The 21,767-nt window shown below is 44.7% G+C and overlaps 1 long non-coding RNA gene across 1 annotated transcript; it reads left to right on the forward strand.

Moving 5' to 3' along the window:
- Positions 1-7,148: 7,148 nt before the first annotated feature.
- LOC117084015 lies at positions 7,149-21,755 on the forward strand. Its single transcript, XR_004437287.1, has 3 exons — positions 7,149-7,389; positions 9,368-9,449; positions 21,663-21,755. It is a non-coding gene; the product is annotated as an uncharacterized LOC117084015 (long non-coding RNA).
- The last annotated feature ends 12 nt before the right edge of the window (positions 21,756-21,767 follow it).

A 21,767-nucleotide genomic window follows, 5' to 3' on the forward strand; every position in this document is an offset into this window, starting at 1 on the left:
TTCCAGCAGAGCTTGCAGTATTTTGTGAAAGGAAAATAAAAACTTGGTACCCCAATTCACTATATCAGAGGCATTTGAACCAGAGCAACTCCAGCTTGAATAGGGTCTAGGTAAAATGAGGCTGAGACCTACTGGGCTACATTTCCAGATGGCTAAGGCATTCTAAGTCACAGAATGACATAGGAGGTTGGCACATGATACAGGTCATAAAGATCTTGCTGACAAAACGGTTGCAGTAAAGGAGACAGCTAAAACCCACCAAAACCAAGATGGTGACAAGAGGGACCTCTGGTCATCCTCACTGCTATGTTCCCACTAGTGCCATGACATTTTACAAATACCATGGCAATGTCAGGGAGTTACCATATATAATCTAAAACGGGGAGGCATATATAATCCAACCCTTGCTTATAATTTCATCAAGAAATAACCACAAAAAAACAGGCAATCAGCAGCCCTAGGGGCTACTCTGTCTATGGAGTCTTGCTCTGTTGCCTAGACTGGAGTGTAGTGGTGCGATCTTGGTTCACTGCAACCTCTGCTTCCTGGGTTCAAGCAATTCTCCTGCCACAGTCTCCAGAGTAGCTGGGATTACAGGCACGGGCCACCACGCCTGGCTAATTTTTGTATTTTTAGTAGAGACGGGGTTTCATCATGTTGGCCAGGCTGGTCTCAAACTCCTGATCTCAAGTGATCCACCCTCCTCAGCCTCCCAAAGTGTTGGGATTACAGGTGTGAGCCACCACGACTGACTGGAGTAGCTATTCTTTTATTCCTTTACTTTCTTTGTTTTTTTTTTTTGAGATGGAGTCTTGCTCTGTTGCCCAGGCTGGAGTGCTGGAGTGCAGTGGCACGATCTCAGCTCACTGCAAGCTCTGCCTCCCGGGTTCACGCCTGCCTCAGCCTCCCAAGTAGCTGGGACTACAGGCACCCACCACTATGCCCGGCTAATTTTCTGTATTTTTTTTAGTAGAGACGGAGTTTCACCGTGTTAGCCAGGATGGTCTCGATCTCCTGACCTCATGATCTGCCTGCCTCAGCCTCCCAGAGTGCTGGGATTACAGGCTTGAGCCACCGCGCCCGGCCATATTCCTTTACTTTCTTAATAAACTTGCTTTCACTTTACTCTATGAACTTGCCCTAAATTCTTTCTTGTGTGAGATCCAAGAATCCTCTCTTGGGGTCTGGATGGGACCTCTTTCCTGTAAAACCATGACAGTTTACAAATGTCATGGCAATATCAGGAAGTTACCCTGTACAGTATAAAAGCGGGAGGAACCCTCAGTTCTGGGAATTGCCGGTCCCTTTCCCAGAAAGTCATGAATAATCTATCCCTTGTTTAGCATATGATCAAGAAATAAGTAAGCATAAGCAGCTGAGCAGCCCACACCACTGCTCTGCCTATGGAGTAGCCATTCTTTATTGCTTTACTTACTTACTCTTTTTTTTTTTTGAGACAGAGTCTCACTCTATTGCCCAGGCTGGAGTGCACAATCTCGACTCACTGCAACCTCTGACTCCCAAGCGATTCTGCTGCCTCAGCCTCCCAAGTAGCTGGGACTACAGGCGTGTGCCACCACACCCTGCTAATTTTTGTATTTTTAGTAGAGATGGGGTTTCACCATGTTGGCCAGGCTGGTCTGGAACTCCTGACCTCAGGTAATCCACCTGCCTTGGGTTCCCAAAGTGCTGGGATTACAGGTGTGAGCCATCGTGCATGGCCTACTCCTTTACTTTCTTAATAAACTTGCCTTCACTTTATGAACTTGCCCCGAATTCTTTCTTGAGCAAGATCCAAGAACCCTCTCTTGGGGTCTGGATTGGGACCCCTTTCTGGTAACAACTATGGCAAAGGAAAAAAAATTAAGCTGAAAGCTGAGTCATGGAAGAAGCTGCCTTTCATTTCTAAGCAGACAGCTACAGATAAAATGTTAAAAATTTTTCACAGGTAGGTATTCTAAGTTCACCTTATCTTATGTAATGTGCAGATTTACGGAGCAAAAGATGAATATATAATTGGCTATTCCCCTACCTGCTCCCTTTCTCTCACAACATGTGGATTCAGTAATGTGATCATATCCTCCCTTTTTCTCCTCCAGCCTGCTTTCTTCCTTTAAATATCAAAGCCCTCAAAGTCATCTTCGGAGAAAGGCAGAGACCTGCCTCCCGAGCACCCATCCTTAACCTCGGCAAAATAAACTTCTATATTGATTCAGACCTGTCTCAGATACTTTTTGGTTTATAATTTCTTTTCTTTTTTAATTAATTAATTATTTTATTTATTTATTTATTTATTTTTGAGATGGAGTTTCACTCTTCTTGCCCAGGCTGGAGTGCAGTGGTGCCATCTCGGCTCACTGTGACCTCTGCCTCCCAGGTTCAAGTGATTCTCCTGACTCAGCCTCCCGAGTAACTGGGATTACAGGTGTGCACCACCACGCCCGGCTAATTTTGTAGTTTTAGTAGAGACGGGGTTTCTCCATGTTGGTCAGGCTGGTCTTGACCTCCTTACCTCAGGTGATCCGCCCACCTCAGCCTCCCAAAGTGCTGGGATTACGGGCGTGAGCCACTGCGGGCCACTTGGTTTACCCTTTCTACAGCACATCTTCCAATCTGTTCTATCCATGAGCCTGTTAGAGAGGCTCGGAAAACAATGGACTCGGTAGACGCTGGCAAGACTGAAATACTTTGTGGGGACATTTATTAACCACAGAATCTTGAGTCTTAATAAGGTTTTTTTGTTTTGTTTTTTTGTTTTCTTGAGACAGGTTCTCACTCTGTTGCCCAGGTTGGAGTGCAGTGGCGCAATCTCAGCTTGCTGCAGCCTTGACTTCCCAAGCTCAGGTGATCCTCACACCTCAGCCTCCCAAGTAGCTGGGACTGCAGGTGCATACCACCACGCCTGGCTAATTTTTTGTATGTTTAGTAGAGACAGGGTTTTACCATGTTACCTAGGCTGGTCTCAAACTCCTGGCCTCAAGCGATCCACCTACCTTGGCCTCCTCAAATGCTGGGGTTACAGGTATGAGCCACCATGCTCAGCTGAGTTTTAACAAGTTTTTTTTTTTTTTTTTTTTTTTTTTCAGACAGAGTCTAGCTCTGTCGCCCATGCTGGAGTGCAGTGGTGTGATCTTGGCTCACTGCAACCTCCGTTTCCTGGTTCAAGAAATTATCTGCCTCAGCCTCACGAGTAGGTGGGATTATAGGGGCCCACCACTATGCCTGGCTAATTTTTTTTGTATTTTTAGTAGAGATGGGGTTTCACCATCTTGGCCAGGCTGGTCTTGAATTTCTGACCTCGTGATCCACCCACCTCAGCCTCCCAAAGTGCTGGGATTACAGGCGTGAGCCACTGTGCCCAGCTGAGTTTTAACATGTTTTTAAATGAGGTTTTAATTTTCATTTTATTTTAAAATTGGAGATACATTCTCAAGGTTCAAATTCAAAAGTTGCAAAAGGGTATACTGTGAAAAGTTTTTCAGCCACACAGACTTCTTCCTTGAAGTCACACACTATTCATAGTTTCTATTTAACAAGATTTTTTTCAAACTTAAAAAATAAAAATAAAAATAAAAGCCTTCCCAAATTCTTAGAAGCTATTTGGAGATACTGACTTTGCTCCAACTTAACTCTACAGTGGAGAGGAAGTGATGAGTTCCTTTAAAGGAGTGGTGCTGTTCGTCCAGCCTGGGGTCACTGAGGAAGGTGTCCTTGGGGGAGGTGGGGGTGGAGCAGGGAGAAAATGTTACTGGGAAGGGGTCCCAACGCAAACCCCAAGAGAGGGTTCTTGGACCTTGTGCAAGAAAGAATTCGAGGTGAGTCCATGAAATAAAGTGAAAGCACGTTTATTAAGAAATCAAAAGAATAAAGAATGGTTACTCCATAGGCAGAGCAGCAGCGTGGGCTGTTCGACGGAGTATACTTATAGTTATTTCTTCATCGTATGCTAAACAAGGCGTGGATTATTCATGACTTTTCCAGGAAGAGGCAGGCAATTCCCAGAACTGAGAGTTCCTCCCCTTTTTAGATCATATAGGGTAACTTCCTCATGTTGCCATGGCGTTTGTAAACTGTCATGGTGCCAGTGAGAATGTCTTTTAGCAGCTAATGCATTATAATTAGAGTATAATGAGCAGTGAGGATGACCAGCAGTCACTTTCATTGTCATCTTGGTTTTGGCTGGCTTCTTTACCACATCCTGTTTTATCACAAGGTCTTTGTGACCTGTTTCTTGTGCTAACTTCCTATCTCATCCTGTGACTAAGAATGTCTAACCTTTTGGGAATGCAGCCCAGTAGGTCTCAGCCTTATTTTACCCAGTCCCTATTCAAGATGGAGTCACTCTGATTCAAACGCCTCTGACAAAAAGCACAGTTGTTATGGTTACTTCCAGCCACCATACTGGGAACACTACACCCCTTCACTATACTCAGATCCAAGTGATCTCTGGTCTGGCTGCCCTGGCCAGGCAGGCACAAATGCCCAGGGCTACTCTGCACTTTCCTATTCCCACGGCTCACACTGTGATACTGCTTCTCCCAGGAGCATCTAGGGCTGCACAAATGCCATAGGATTATATGCCAGCTTGCTGGAGTGGACAGCTAAGTGAGTTTAGAGATGATGAGGAGGACAGCATCTTTGAGTTTGACACAACTATCTAGAGAACTGTCACCTCACAGGAAAAGACAGTCAACTTGCTGAAGATGAAGAGACCAAGCCCCCAAAAGCAGACTGTTGGTGATGTTTTTTCCTGCTCAGTGCAGACTTAACTAATAAATAGTAGCTACTAAATGCAGACATTGTCACGTATAAAATCACCTCTCCTCATCCTTGAAATGATCTTCTCAGGTAGGTGCTAGCATTCACATTCCATAGTTGAGGAACTTTTGGCCCAGCAAAGTTAGATTGCTTGTGTGATCACACAGCTAGTACTACAGCTGCGCCTCAGCAATTCTGACATCTTCTCTAGTCTGGGGACCTATGTTTCCTAAAAATGAGGGCAGGCTGACCTTCATATACTGGTGGGGCAAGAGGAACTGTCCTCCTACCCATTGAAAGTTAAAGAATTTGAGTCTGTAAAACAAACTGACAATAGATTGACAGGAGAAAAGTAAACAAATTTATTAACATACAAGTGCACAGGAACCATACAAAGTATAAAACCCAAAGGAGGGCCAGAGGGTTGAATCTTAAATACCCTCTTCACAGAGAAGAGGGAAGTGGAAGGTGTAGGCACTTTTAGACAAAGAGTAAATGATTTTTAGGGGAGATTAATAGGCGTGAAAGATAGACAATGAACTGGAACAAAGTTCCTCTGGGCTCTGGGGGAGGTGGTGACAAGTCATGAGAAGGTAAAGGGTGCAACTGCACCATGAGCAAAGGTTGGCTTGTTATGCAGATATAGTCAGCCCTCCATATCTGCAGAGGATTGGCTCCAGGACCCCCTGCAGATACCACAGTCACTGGATGCTCAAGTCCCAGATATAAAATGGCGTAGTACAGTTGGCCCTCTGTATCTGTGGATTCTGCATCTCGGATTCAACCAACTATGGATGGAAAATATGTACAGCTGACCTGTTGTATCTGTGGTTTTCGATCTATGGTTGTTGAATCTGTGAATGTGGAACCTGTGGCTATGGAAAGCCAACTGTAAAATCTCTCAGGTAGCATCTCTCAGAACAGCCAAAAGAAATCTGTCCAGTTAAGTGTGGTGGTGACCTTTAGCTTCTTCTTTGGTGATTAATCTTCACTGGTTAGTGAGATTTCAGACAGGAAATTGAAGGCAATTATGTTTGTTTTGGAAGGACTTCCCTCAGTTGGGTGAGGGAGCTTCAGAGAGAGCCCTCCCTGTGCTTGCGGGGAGACACAAGGGAAGATCAGAGACCTTGATTCTGGGGTAACTTCTAAGGCCTTCCAATTTATTTTAATTCAAAGTGCTCAGCATGCCAAAACACCATGCTTTGGGTTATCATTTTCTGAGCCCCAACAATACGTACCCATGTACACAAACATCATGGGCCCCCCACCCCACAAACTCCTTGACACAATGGTGGATGAGTGTCTGATGTCCATTTCTGTGGGTTTGCTCCTGGAACGCTCTTAGGTGAGGGGCCAAGCCACCCACCAGCAGTGATGCCCCCAAAGGCCAGCCCCCTCACACTGGTTCTCCGCAGCCTCTCAAGGAGCGGCAAACTGGTGACTGTGACGCAGCTGGACTAGGACTGAGCCTTAGCGCCCCGCTCTGTAAACCAGAAGCCGAAGGAAGGAACACTGACGTTTGTCATTTTGGATTGTTTAGTAACTATTCCCATTTCCTAATGGCATTCTGGCTTATTTGGGGGCATTTATACCTGTTTCCCACTATGAGTGCTAAAGGGGTTGGATCGCCCCTCTTCCCAGTCCGGCACAATCAGGGGTGGACCCTATGAGCTAGACTCAGCCAACAAGACATCCTCTTGGGGGACTTGGGCTGAGGACAAGGCTCTTTCATTACCGTGGCAGCAGGTCCAGTGGACAGTTCTTATGTCAAAGTGTAAGTAAAAAAAGTTAAAAACACAACTCATACAAAATAGGATGGACATGAGTCACAGAGCTTATTTAATTCATTAGTCAATGAGGGAAGCAGTAAGATGGAAAGCTGGTTCTGAGAGCGTATGAAGAACTGGGAAAGGCACACCAAAATAAACATTTTAAGTTGTATGCAAACCTGGTCAATGTTCTGTGGGGTAATAAAGCCATAGGCTACTTTCTATTCAGTTTATGATGATAATATAATCCCAAGAGTTAGAGCTAGGATTCCTTATCCTCCTTCTACAGAGGTTGTAAGACCTATGTGATTTTGGTACTCTCTTTCTCTTTTGATGCTGATTATTCGGGAAATCACATGTGGCTCTGGGTACTGTCTTTCTTGCAAGATGTCAGGGGCACCTAAAAACCTGCCTGGGAATTTTTCTGTGCTCATGGGTGGGTGTTACATGTCATGAGATCAAGAACCCAAAAGCAGAGGATGAGATTGCCATGTAAGACCTCTTGGAACCCAAGGCTTCATAATTGGAACATAGCAACATTTGCTGTGTTGTTTTCCCATGTCTCTAGGTGACTGGATACTTATTATAGAATGCTGGTCGTTATGGTGATCAGAGCTGGGGGAAACCAGGCCGGTTGCACACTGTGAATGAAGGTTTAGTCTATGTCATCCTTTGTCACAGGTCATCCTGTCGCCTAGGATGAAGTGTCACATAGTTTGAATCCACATTGCTTGCTGACATCATGGGTGAATGAACTTTTCCAAGATTCTGGAAGCCTATTGTAATTTGTATTCTCTACATTTTCCTGAGGTCCCAGGGATGCCATGACTACTAAGCTCTATGGTAGGAGTTGGGGCAAGAGGTGAGTAGAGGTGACCAATGACCAGTGCGCCAAGGTCTTTCCCCCTCTGAGATTCCAGTCAATTCCAGGCATGGAGTTGTGGTTAAAAGAACCTCAAATGGCATAAGAATGATACAATGGACTTTGGGGACTTGCGGGAAGAGTAGATGGGGGCAAGGGACAAAAGACTACAAATTTGGTGCAGTGTATACTGCTCGGGTGATGGGTGCACCAAAATCTCACAAATCACCACTAAAGAACTTACTCATGTAACCAGATACCACCTGTACCCCAATAACTCATGGAAAAATAAAATAAAATAATTTAAAAAAAGATTTAAATATAACCTCCTCAGAAAGGCCTTTCCTGACCGCTCAATCTAAGATAGCCACCCAGTTATTCTCTATATCATTCAGTTTTAATTCCTTAATTAGCTCATGCTATTTACTTTGTAATTGTTTGTTCCCCACTCCAGATATAAAACACATCAGAACAGGAACCTTATCTTGCTCATTGCTGTATCCCAGAGTGCTCAATAAATATATGTTGATTGAAGGACCGTCTTCTGATTCAGTCACAGAGAGTTGGGCCATGAGGGAAATAAAGAAAAAAGTAGAAACAGGAAATGAAGAAAATCAGAAACAATTTAATACTCTATTGTGTGTAAAAATGAAGTGGAAAGAAGAGACAAGAAAACATACATAAAGGGGTTAAAAGAAGGAGAGTGGAAAATAAATCACTGTTGTGTTTTGGAAAAACTCTTAATTAGAGGGAAAGGAACTAACTTTATTGAGCTCCCTCTATGCAGGAAACCTAAATTACCAGATGATGTGGGGTTTTTGGTTTGTTTGTTTGTTTTTGGAAAGATTTTATTTCAACTTAGAGTTATCACCAAAATTACTTTCCTCATTTTCAACCTTTTCTTAGAAAGGAAAGTGAGTTCTTTTATTCTATAGAAAGAAAAACAAAAGCCTATTTGTTTTCATCAAGTGAAATTGTCAAGGATGACTGGCAGTGCCATTCACTGAGAAAGAATACTAGAAGAAGTGTTTTGCAGGGAAATCACAAGTTTCATTTTTAACAGGTCAAAATTTAGATATTTTGAAATATTCAAGTAGAGGTGTTGACAAGATAATGTGATACATCACTCAGAGGAGAGATCTGAGCTGGAGATCTAAATCTTTGATGTATGGATGATAATTGAAGCCATAGGCATGGATGTGTCTGGAGAGAAAGAATAGCTTATGAAAAAATGGGGTTTTGGCCGGGCGCGGTGGCTCAAGCCTGTAATCCCAGCACTTTGGGAGGCCGAGACGGGCGGATCACGAGGTCAGGAGATCGAGACCATCCTGGCTAACACGGTGAAACCCCGTCTCTACTAAAAAATACAAAAAAATTAGCCAGGCGAGGTGGCGAGCGCCTGTAGTCCCAGCGACTCGGGAGGCTGAGGCAGGAGAAAGGAGTGAACCCGGGAGGCGGAGCTTGCAGTGAGCTGAGATCCGGCCACTACACTCCAGCCTGGGCGACAGAGCGAGACTCCGTCTCAAAAAAAAAAAAAAAAAGAAAAAATGGGGTTTCATGGATGTACCTTAGGGAGCTCCAGTATTTAAGGTTTAGGTGGTAGCAGACAAGCCTTTGAAGGAGACTGAGAAGGAATGGTCAGGAGAATATGGTTTTATGAAAACCAAGGGAATATAATGTTTCAAGGAGAAGAATGGTCAGCAGAGTTGAATGCTGCTGAGACATCAAAGAAAATGAGAATTGAAAATGTTTATTCCCTTTAGTGACATTGAAGTCTTTGACCTCAGTGAAAGTAATTTTAGCAGAGTGGAGGTGGAGTCTGAGTCATTTTAACATCCACAGTGCCTTTCCATAGAGTAGATATTTGATATGTTTTTCATTTGCTTTACCATGAAATGTACAACTATGCAGAAGAATGTATAATGTATTTGTAGTATTTGAAGAACAAAATGAACCACATTTACCCTTAAACCTTTAGGAAACAACTTTAGAAGACGCCTGTGTGCCCTGCTTGCATCCAGCTTCTTCATCTGCCCAGGTGGACCACTCTTACTGTTGCAGTAAGTGTTTCCTTGCTCTTCTTTTATAGTTTTACCACATATGAGTGATTCCCTAAACAATACACTATTTTTACAATATACTTTTTTAGTTTTAACTGGTTTTGAACCCTGTATAAATAGAAGTAGACTGTATTCATTCTGAAAAAGGAAAAAAAAGGACCTCAGGTGAATCAAGGATAGTAAAGTGCTGATCATTGTTGAGGCCGACTGATGGATATATCACTGTTCATTTTACTCTTTCCTCTACTTTAGTGTATGTTAGAAGATTTCCATACTCGAATGTCAAACAATTTTTGAAAGGTTGAAAAAAGCTTTTCTAAATTTTTATTATTTTTTTAAAATTAAAAAAAAATTTTTTTGAGACAGGGTCTCACTCTGTTGCCCAGGCTAGAGTGCAGTGATGTGATCTTGACTCACTGCAACCTGGCTCCAGCCCAGGTCTCCCCCAGCCTCAGCCTCCCGAGTAGCTGGGACCACAGGCTGCACCACCACACCTGGCTTGTATTTTTTATAGAGATGGGGTTTTGCCATGTTGCCCAGGCTGGTTTCGAACTCCTGGGTTCAACAATCCACCCATTTCAGTCTCCCAAAGTGTTGGGATTACAGACAGACATGAGCCACTGTGCCCGCCTGGAAAACATTTTTTTTTTTTTTTTAAAGAAGAAAAGAGAAAGGAAAGAAAAGGGCACTTTGAAGATCTTATAGGGTCATATCGAAGTGGTAAAACTTCAGAAAAGTGATCTCAGGCAAACCTCAGGGTATTGTCCAGCCCCTTCCCTGCTTTATTTTTACTTCTTAGTACTTATTACCAAGTAACAAACTATATATTTTATTTATTTATCTTACTTATTGTTGGTCTTCCAGCTAAATTACAAGCTTCATGAGGCAGGAACTATTGGTACGTTTTGCTCATCTCCATCCCCAGGACTTGCAATAGTACCTGGCACATGGATAGGTTCAGCTTCATGCAACAAAAACCAATAGTGACATAAATAAGATAGAGGCTTTCTTTTTTTTAAACATAAATATATGCCACTCAACAGTGGAACCTAGGCCCCTGTCTCTTTCTCCTTCACCATCCTGACTGTGACTTCTACCATCAAAATTGCCTCATTATCTGATTATTGATGCCAGGGCTCCAGCTGTCACACACACATTCCAGGAAGGAAGAAGAGAGGTGGGGCAAAAGGACGCCTACTTTTCAACTGAAGCTGTCTCAATTAAAAGTCTTTCTTGTAGTCCAGTCTCGTTTCCAATCACCTGCACAAAGATGGTTTGAGTGCTTGGAGCAGCCCTCACTGTTTGGCTATGAGAGTTCCAGGTCTGCACTTGAGGCCATTATCTGCATCCCAGGACTTCTCTTTAGGCCAATGTCAGGAGACACTTACAGAATGAATATGAACTGATCCTCTGCTCTCTGAGGAGTGGTCCCTAATTTAGCATTTGCAGTTTTAGTGGGTGACACTGAGTCCCTGCAGAGGCACCAGGTGGCTCTGGATTTGGTCTGAGTAGCTTCAGCTTTTGCCCTAGGAGTGCCTGGGATAGTTTCAAATGAGAAACGAGATCCTGGATGGGCACCCCCCATAGGGTCCCCTTTCTGGAGAAAGTTGTCCAAAGATGGGAAGTTTGTTGGAAATGTCTGGACTCCAGTCCAGAGATCCTGCCTCTTTGTGGGGCCCAGGAATTTGCCTTTTATATAAGAAACCCAGGTAATTTGGACACAGGTTTGAGAAACGACACTGAGATACTCCAGGCCATGGAATGAGATACCAGCTGGTGTAGGGCAGAAAAAATCTAGAAGCTGTTCTTTCCCACTGAGGCCAGAAGGACAAACATTGCACTCAAGTAAGCCTTGAAGAGGCCTTGAGTCTCCACGGACTCAGGCCCTGCTCAGTGTTGAATAAAATAAAGGTTAACTCAGTAATCTGATGAAAGCTCTCACATGGATAAACAGTTCTCATTAGCTTGTTCATTGTCCAATGAACTCACTCGGGTCTCATTGGTGACCATGGCTCTTTTTGATCATCCATAGACTTTCAGTGACAAATTGTACTTTGGGGTTAGTTAATGCCCATAAAATAATAAAACAAAACAAAACAAAACAAAACGAAATAGCACCATGTTACAATGAGACTCAAGATCGTTTTATGATGTTTTGATGAACTGTGTTTGTATTAAACGAGGGCCCTCATTTGAAGCCTGCCAAAACATGCTTATTTTCACGTTTGAAAAAATTTTTATTTTTTATTTTTATTTTTTTGAGACAGAGCTTCACTCTGTCACCTAGGCTGGAGTACAGTGGCACGATCTTGGGTCACTGTGACCTCTGCTTCCTGGGTTAAAGTGATTTTCCTGCCTCAGCCTCCCAAATAGTTGGGATTACAGGCTCTGCCACCATGCCTGGCTAATTTATATATATATTTTTTAGTAGAGATGGGGTTTCACCATGTTGACCAGGCTGGTCTCGAACTCCTGACCTCAAGTGTTCTGCCCACCTTGGCCACCAAAAAGTGTTGGGAGTACAGGCGTGAGCCACCACGCCCAGCCTGAAAAAATTTTTAAATGCTGAATGACACTACCTTTTAGTGGAGACATTTCACTAGTACATAAAAAACAGGACAAAACTATCAAAACCACACAGTGACATTTAGAGTGGTCTCCTATCAGCTTAGAAGAGTGAGATGATGGAGCAAATCTCTTTAGAGGCTCTTTCAGTTGACAAGGCAGGCAACTGAGAAAACAAAATTAGTTGTATGAAAACATGTTTGAATGAGGAGAATTTAGACATCTAAGCAAACATGATTTTTGCATTATGCTGGAAACAAATGCTGCACGCTTTGGAAGGATTTACAATCACATTTAAATATAAACAAACAAACACACAAGAAACAGGGACTGAAGCAAAGATGCCAAGTTGCCTGCCCGTATCCCTTCATCTCTTCTCTCATTCCCCTCCTGCAACTGACCTTTATATTGCCACAGTCTCTCCAGTGTACCTAGAGATAACATTGATAGAGGTGAGGTATAATTCAAAGTTGCTGAGTGGAGCTTACAAGAAAGTTCTTTTTTTTTTTGAGACAGGATCTCATCTCACTCTGTCACCTAGGCTGGAGTGCAGTGGCACGATCATGGCTCACTGCAGTCTCAACCTTCCTGGGCTCAGGTGATCTTCCCACCTCAGTTTCTGAATAGCTGTGACTACTGTGCGCCATCCTACCCTCCTGATTTTTTTATTTTTTGTAGAGATGGGGTTTCACCATGTTGCCCAGGCTGGTCTTGAACTCCTGGGCTCACAAGATTCTGGCTCACTTTGGCTCCCAAAGTGCTGGTTACAGAAGTGAGCCACCATGCCTGGACTACAAGAAAACTTTTAATGGAGACAGCTTCAGTTGAAAAGTAAGTGTCCTTTTGCCCCACCTCTCTTTTTCCTTCCTGGAATGTGTGTGTGACAGCTGGAGCTCTGGCATCAATAATCAGATCATGAGGCAAAAATGATGGTAGAAGTCACAGTCAGAATGATGAAGGAGAAAGAGATAGGGGCCTAGGTTCCACTGTTGAATGGCATATATGTTAAAAAAAAAAAAAAAAAAAGCCTCTGTCTTGTTTACATCACTATTGGTTTTTGTTGCATGAACCTGAACCTATCCATGTGCCAGGTACTATTGCAAGTCCTGGGGACGGGGATGAGCAAAACGTACCAACAGTTCCTGCCTCATGAAGCCTGTAATTTAGCTGGAAGACCAACAATAAGTAAGATAAATAAATAAAATATATAGTTTGTTACATGGTAATAAGTACTAAGGAGTAAAAATAAAGCAGGGAAGATGGATATGAAGTGTAGAGGTCAGGGAAAGGCTTGACATTTTAGAGAGTGTCACCAGGGAAGTCACATGGGATTTCATTGGGGAAATTAAGGTAACATTTGTGTAAAGACCTAGTAAGAGAGAGAGTCAGGGGGTGTCTGGTGGACAAGCATTCCAGGTGGAGAGAACAGCAAATGCAAAGGCTGTGAGGTCAGAGTGTTCAAGGATAGCCAAGGGCTTGGACTGAGTGGAGCAGGATGGTTGACAGAGTACCTGGCAGGAACTGTTGCTAAAGAGGTGATGGAACCAGGACTAGCAAGGCCTTGTGGACCATAGGAAGAACTTTGGCTTCTACTCTGAGTAAGATGGGGCCACAGGAAGGTTCTAGGCAGGGAAGTTGCAAGATCTGCTTTATATACAAACAGAAACACTGTGCTACTGTCTTGAGATGAGGCTGAAGAGGGTGAAGGTGGAAGTACAGAGACTAATTTAGGAGGTGACTGCATCATCTAAGTGAGAGAGGATGTTGGTGTGAACCAAGTGAAAGTAGTGGAAGCAGGAAGAAGGGGGATTCGTCATATAAGGGAGAACCATTAAGGTCCCCTATGGACTGGATATAGGATGTGAGAGAAAGAGAGGAGTCAGAGAGAACCCAAGTTTTTGGAAGGACGGAGCTGCCATCAACTGATTTGGAGCAAACTTGTTTCCTCTAGCCTCCCCACCAATCGGAGGAACAGGTTTGAAGAGAATATCAGAAGGTCAGTTGTGAATATTTCAAATCAGAGATGGCCATTAGATACCATCTTGAGCAGAGATGGATATATGGTCAGAATTCAGGGCATAGGTCCACTTTGGGAGCCACTGGGACATGGATGGTATTTAACGTCATGGGACTGGAGAAAGTCACCAAATGAGTAAGCGTGGAGAGAAAAGAGAAGAATCTGGGCCCTGAACCATGGGGCCCTCTGATGTTTAGAGATTGGGAGAAAAGGGAGAGCCAGCCACAGTGACTGATAAGGAAAAGCCAAAGGGGAAAGAGGAAAACCAGCAAATCTGAGGCTGTGGTGGCCAAGAGAAGGAAATGTGTCATGGAGGAGAGAGAGAGAGAGATGGTGTTAAATACTGTGTCAAGTAAGATAAGGACTGAAAATTAAATATGAGGATTCAATAAAACTGTTCATATAAACATTTTAGAAGAGTTCTTGGTAAATAGTAATCATTCAATACATGGAAGGTGGCATTATACACACACACACACACACACACACACACACTTGCTGTAGTACCCCTGTTCAATCGCATTTTCTGTGATGATGGAGATGTTCTATATTTGTTCTGTCCAATACAGTAGCCACTTAGCCACATATAGCTACTGAAAGCTTAAACATGTGGCTAGTGCAACTGAGGAACTACATTTTTTTAGAAGGGTGAAGAATTGTATTTTATTGAAACTCAACTCAAAAAAAGAAATACGATGCTGTAGTGTGCAATATATTCACACAAAGCACCCTCAGGTGCACATTCAAGTCAAGTAAGAACTCCATATCCCTTTTCCTAGTTTTCCTACCCTGGGACCTTAGTCTCTTCCATATACAATCATGCACACTTAATTTGAAAAAGGAAACCCAGTGTATTTTGATGTATTCATTAGCACTAAATTTAATGGAATTTTAATTAAATAAATACTAAAGTCTAAATAGCCACATGTAGCTGCTGGCTACTGTCTTGAACATAAGCAGTTCTATAGTCCGTCCTGTCTAAATAGACCTATTCTGTCTATAGGCCAATTTACAAATGTTCTCTTTTTAGATGATCAGCCTAATGAGTTTTAGCCAGCTTATAAAGGTGTGGCACAGAAGGCCCTTTGATAGAGTTTAAAAATCATGTGCACAGGTGTGGAAAGTGTGGGTGAGCAACCAGAGGCCAGCACCCTGAAGAAAGAGGCTGATGGAGTTTAAGACACACTAGGAGTCAAATCTTGGTCTGTCATTTAGTTGTGAATCCCCAGACAGGTTATTTAACCTCTCAGAGACTGCCTCATCCTCTGAAAAGGCCTGGCTACTTAATTTGCCAGAGCCCAGTGCAAAATAAAAACACTGGGTCCCTTGTTCAAAAATTATTAAGAATTTTGAACTGGCAACAGCAGAGACCAAGTGTGAGCCCTTCCAAGTTGTAGGTTCTGTGTAACGCATAGGTTACATGACCACGAAGCTGCCTCCTGGGTCTTGAGGATGCGGGCTGGGCAGTCAGAGTGTTGGAAATGGGAGAGGGAACAAAGGTGAGAGTGTTTGCTGCTGCTGCACTGCTGCTGGCCTGGGCTGGGCAGAAGGCTGGGGTGGGGAGCTCTTTTCTTACATCAGTTTCAGATCTTCCTGTAGATCAGAAAGAGAGCTACAGGATCTCTTTCTGAGTCCTTGTAGACTATAGCTAATCTTTTCCTAGGCTTGTTTGTTGGCTGGGTCTTAAATGACCATAGTCTAGCTCTTGCAGTTACCTACTGACATGATTTAGCTCTGTGTCCCCACCAGATCTCATCTTGAATTGTAATCCCATAATTCCCACATGTTGTGGGAGGGACTTGGTGGGAGATAATTTGAATCATGGGGGCAGTTTCCCCCATACTGTTCTTATGGTAGTGAGTAAGTCTCATGAGATCTGATGGTTTTATCAGGGGGTTCTGCTTTTGCATCTTCCTCATTTTTCTCTTGCCACCACCATGTAAGAAGTACCTTTTGCCTCCCACCATGATTGAGGCCTCCCCAGCCATGTAGAACTATAAGTCCAATTAAACCTCTTTTTCTTCCCAGTCTCGGGTATGTGTTTATCAGCAGCATGAAAATGGACTAATATGGTAACTCGGTACCAGTAGAGGGGGCGCTGCTGAAAAGATACCTGAAAATGTGGAAGTGACTTTGGAACTGGGTAATAGGCAGAGGTTGGAACAGTTTGGAGGGTTCAGAAAAAGACAAGAAAATGTGGGAAAGTTTGGAACTTTCTAGAGACTTGTTGAATGGCTTTGCCCAAAATGCTGATAGTAATATGGACAATAAAGTCCAGGCTGAGGTAGTCTCAGATAGAGATGAAGAACTTGTTGGGAAGTGGAGCAAAGATGACTCTTGTTGTGTTTTAGCAAAGAGACTGGTGGCATTTTGCCCCCGCTGTAGAGATCTGTGGAATTTGGAACTTGAGAGAGGTGATTTAGGGTATCTGGTGGAAGAAATGTCTAAGCAGCCAAGCGTTCAAGAGGTAACTTCAGTGCTATTTAAGGCATTCAGTTTTAATAAGGAAGCAGAGCATAAAAGTTCGGAAAGTCTTCAACCTGACAATGCAGTATAAAAGAAAAATCTATTTTCTGAGGAGAAATTGAAGCCAGCTGCAGAAATTTGCATAAGTAATGAGGAGCCGAATGTTAATCCCCAAGACAATGGGGAAATGTCTCCAGAGCATATCAAGGGTCTTTATGGCAGCCCCTCCCATCACAGGCCCAGAGGCTTAGGAGGGGAAAAAATGGTTTTGAGGGTTAGGTCCAGGGTACCCATGCTGTGTGCAGTCTAGGGACTTGGTGCCCTGCATCCCAGCCACTTCAGCTATGGCTGAAAAGGGCCAATGTAGAGCTCGGGCCATGGCTTCAAAGAGTGCAAGCCCCAAGCCTTGGCAGCTTCCACATGGTGTTGAGCCTGCAAGTGCACAGAAGTCAATAACTGAGGTTTGGGAACCTCAGCCTAGATTTCAGAGGATGTATGGCAATGCCTGGATGCCCAGGCAGAAGTTTGCTGTAGGGGCGGGGCTCTCATGGAGAACCTCTGCTAGAGCAGTGCGGAAGGGAAATGTGGGGTTGGAGCCCCAACACAGAGTCCCTACTGGGGCACTGCCTAGTGGAGCTGTGAGAAGAGGGCCACTGTCCTCCAGACCCCAAAACGGTAGATCCACTGACAGCCTGCACTGTGCACCTGGAAAAGCTGCAGACCACAGACTCAACGCTCACCCATGAAAGCAGCCAGGAGGGAGGCTGTATCCTGCAAAGCCACAAGGGCAGAGCTGTCCAAGACCATGAGGACCCACCTCTTGTTTCAGCATGACCTGGACGTCAGACATGGAGTCAAAGAAGATCATTTTGGAGCTTTAAGATTTGACTGCCCCATTGGATTTCAGACTTGCATGGGGCCTACAATCCCTTTGTTTTTACCAATTTCTCCCATTTGAAATGGTTGTATTTACTCAATACCTGTGCCCCCATTGTGTCTAGGAAGCAACTAGCTTGCTTTTGATTTTACAGGCTCATAGGCAGAAGGGACTTGCCTTGTCTCAGATGAGAGTTTGGATTGTGGACTTTTGGGTTAATGCTGAAATGAGTTAAGACTTTGGGGGACAGCTGGGAAGGCATGATTGGTTTTGAAATGTGAGGACATGAGATTTAGAGGGGCCAGGGGTGGAATGATATGGTTTGGCTCTGTGTCCCCGCCTAGATCTCATCTTGAATTGTACTCCCATAATTCCCACATGTTGTGGGAGGGACCTGGTGGGAGATAATTTGAATCATGGGGGTGGTTTTCCCTATACTGTTCTCATGGTAGTGAGTAAGTCTTACCAGACCTGATGATTTTGTCAGGGGTTTCTGCTTTTGCATCATCATCATTTTTCTGTTGCCACTGCCATGTAAGAAGTGCCTTTCACCTCCCGCCATGATTCTGAGGCCTCCCCAGCCATGTGGAACTGTAAGTCCAATTAAATCTCTTTTTCTTCCCAGTCTCAGGTATGTCTTTATCAGCAGCATGAAAACGGACTAATACACCTACATTAAAGGGTAGAGAAGAGGCCGTGCTGGTTCATCTATATAACTCATGGGATCATTGGGAGGTTCTTAAGGTTGGGTGCAGTGGCTCACGCCTGTAATCACAGCACTTTGCTGGGTGAAAGCGGGAAGATCACCTGAGGTCAGGAGTTTGAGACCAGCCTGGCCAACATGGTGAAGCCTGTCTCTACTAAAAATACAAAAATTAGCCAGGTGTGGTTGGGCACACCTGTAATCCCAGCTATTCAGGAGGCTGAGGCATGAGAATCGCTTGAACCTGGGAGATGGAGGTTGCAGTGAGCCAAGATCATGCCACTGCACTTCGGCCTGGGCAGTAGAGCAAGACTCTGTCTCAAAAAAAAAAAAAAAAAGTTCTTAGGAAGCCTGAGGCTAGGAGAGAATTGACCAGCAGGAGGCTGAGTTCCACCTTTCTCATTTCATCATAAGCACGTTTAAGCCAAGAAACAGCCTTGTGAACCCCCCAAACAGAACAGTAAGCTGTGGGGTTGGGTGTTGTTTGTAGGCTCCCCGGGATTGGCTGAGGATGCCTTGATGTGGCACTGATTAGACATGATCCCAGAGACCACACAGATGTGAACAGGACTCCCCTCTTTCCTGGGGAACAGAAGTCCATGAGAGGCTGGGTCTGAAGGGCAGGGCGTTGGTAAAGGAGACAGGTTTGGCAGCAGCCTGGAGGGCTATAGGTGCTTTGCCCTGTGGCTTTAACATCAGATCCCCAAGTATCCCTGACTTGGGGGAGGAGCTGCCAACACAAAGTCCAGACAAGGCAGGGCATATAGGTGGAAGCAGAAATGCCAATCAGGGTGAGTGACAGGGATGAACCAAAGTTGGGTTCAATATTCTGGACCAGGGTGACTGGAGGTATCAAAGCATTCTAGAGTTAGAAGTGGCCTTAGAAGATTTAATCTTGTGCCCAGGACTAGGTATTGTGCTTCAGTGTCCCTGAGGCCTCCTCCACCTCAAACTTGTGGCCTCTTGAAGGAAAGCAAAAGAGGAGACAAACACTATTTAGGAAGCCCTGGGGTCCACCAGACTCCTCAGCAGCCCCTCTCCTGACTGTGGACCCCAGGAGAACCCAGTCTCGTGGCCTAGCTGAGTAGCAGAGCACTGTGGAAAGGCTGTATGATTGCTGCCCTGCCTCTCGCTGCTCTGTGACCTTGGGCTCATGACTTCACCTTGCTGGGCCTTCTCCTCTCACCAGTAAGCTGAAGATAAGCTTTGCTGCTAGGATATTAGAGGATGACATGAGATAAGGTTTGTAAAACACAGGGCACTTGCCTGACATCTACTTCCTCCTTGCCACCTGGAAGCCTCCAGTATAACACCTGCCTGAAGTCACTGCTGAAGTACAACGTGTCTCTGACAATTAAATATAACAGACATAATTTCTAGGGCACCCACTGTGTTGGACAATGTGAGGCAGATGGACCAAGTACAAGACATGGGCCCCTACCTCTGAAAAAAGTGGCATCTTGGTTAAGCAAAAGACACGCAAGCACAAGCTTTTTAAATAATGAAACTAATACAGCTACATGCAGAAGAATTATGAATCAAAAGGACTATTGGGATTTAGCAGAGTTGGAGGGCTTCCTGGAGAAAATGGGCTCTGTGACAGACTTTGAAGTGCTGGTAAGACATGGAAGGTGGGCAGCTTTTGCTGTGAGTTGCCCAGGAACAATGGCATCAGCAAGGTGTGGGCAGGAGTGGATTCAGAGCCCCATTGGAATAGAGTTCTGAGGTCATGGGTGAAGTGGGCGGAGAGAAGTCTGAAGAGTTAAGGAGGGCCAGGCAGTGGACTGGAAGTGCCACACCACCAGCAAAAGGATTCTGTTCTAAGAGCCAACCAAGTCTGGAGGCACAGATTTCAGAGCGACTGAGTCACATGATGAAAAAGGACTGGTGGAATAGAGGGGGATGTTGGATGGGAGGAGAATCTAGAACAATCAGGGTGAGTGACAGGGATGAAATGACGTTAGGTCCAATATTCTGGGCCTGAGTGACTGGAGGAATCAAAGCGTTCTAGAGCTGAAAGTGACCTTAGAAGATATAATCTTGTATAGCCATTCAGAATAGATTAATGCCCTTCCTGGGTCCATGGCAAGTTCTTCCTCTCTTAGTTCTCTCAAGAGCTGGTTGTTGGAAACAGCCTAGCACCACCCCTTCCCCTGCCATTCTCTTGCTTCCTCTCTTGCCATGTGATTTCTGTACCTGCAGGCTCCCCTTTGTCTTCTGCCATGAGGGGAAGTAGCCTGAGGCCCTTATCAGTTGCAGATGCTGGGTTTTATGCTTCCTGTACAGCCTGTAGAACCATGAGCCAAATAAATCTCTTGTCTTCTTAAATTCCTCATGCTTATGTATTCCTTTATAGCAACATAAATGGACTAAGACTGTACCCTCCCTATGGGGCAGTGTGCAGAGAAAAAAGACCAGAAGACCAAAGACTGAACCTTGAGTCCTGAGAACAGGATCCAGGAGAAGGGGCAGTCAGAGGTGGGATGCAGCCCAGATGTGGTCATGGTGATCAAGGACGCAGTGGTGAAGGTGGTCAGTACTGTCCAAGGGCATGACCTGCACAGCTCTGATCTCCCCAGCCCCACTGAAGCCTATTACAGATGGCTGCAAATTCTTTGACACCTCTCCCATTGAGATGGGGTCGGGGGATCTTTGCTTCCTCCACGTAAATCTGAGTAGGTTCTGTGACTAATGCCCCCATAGAATAGAATGGAAGTTTAGCTGGGCGTGGTAGTGCATGGCTGCAGTCCCAGCTACTCAGGAGGCTGAAGTGGGAGGATTGCTTTAAGCCCAGGAGTTCAAGGTTGCAGTGAGCTATGATCCTACCGCTACACTTCAGCTGGGTCAACAGAGTGAGACCCTGTCTCAAAAACACAAAACACAAAAAACAAACAAACAAAACAAAACAAAAAAAGGAATAGAATGGAAGTAATGTCATGCCAGTGTCCAGGTCCAGCCTCTGAGAGAGTGGCTGTTCTGACCTTTAAAATCTGGGAGCACTCAGTCGTGGAACCCAGCCACCATGTTGTGAAGAAGCTCTGTGCAGTAGTCCAAGTGACCAGGAGTCAAAGCTCCCAGTCAACAGCCAGCACTAACTTGTCAGCTGTGTCAAAGAGTCCACTTGAAAGAGGATTCTAATTGTGCTGCCCAAGCTGAGACCACATGGAGCAGAGATATACAGTCCCTGCTGCGCCCTGCTCTAATTACAGATCTGTGAGCAAACTACTAATTGTTAACTAAATTTTGGGGTGGCTCATTACACAGCATCTGGTTTTCTCAGTGGATTCAATCCAGTGTGCTTGGGTCTCCCCTCCAAGTGCATGGCAGATGGTGGGAGCCATGGGAACTTTCCTCTCTCACTGGCCCCCCTTTACTTTTGTTCTGGTGGCTGGTGACCCGCACGGGGCTTTGAGATCAACTGTGGTCAGTGATTAGGGTGGGCCTGGGCCTCTATGGGGGTTAGGTATTGGGAAAGGTCACACAGGGTGGGGCCCATGTTGCCCCCACAGGAACAGAACAGAACAGCTACCCTGGCCTCTCAGCTACCCATTGGCAATAGCTTCCATTCCTTCTACTTGCATACAGGGAGACTTGAAAATCAGTGGTGGCAAGACTCCAAGACTATTATTTTTATTTCCGGACAAAAACATCTGCTTCACACACAGAGTGGCATCACATGAAGAGGAAAGA

Source organism: Trachypithecus francoisi, unplaced genomic scaffold (assembly GCF_009764315.1).
Source record: "Trachypithecus francoisi isolate TF-2019V2 unplaced genomic scaffold, Tfra_2.0 Lachesis_group0, whole genome shotgun sequence".
NCBI classification, from domain to species: domain Eukaryota; kingdom Metazoa; phylum Chordata; class Mammalia; order Primates; family Cercopithecidae; genus Trachypithecus; species Trachypithecus francoisi.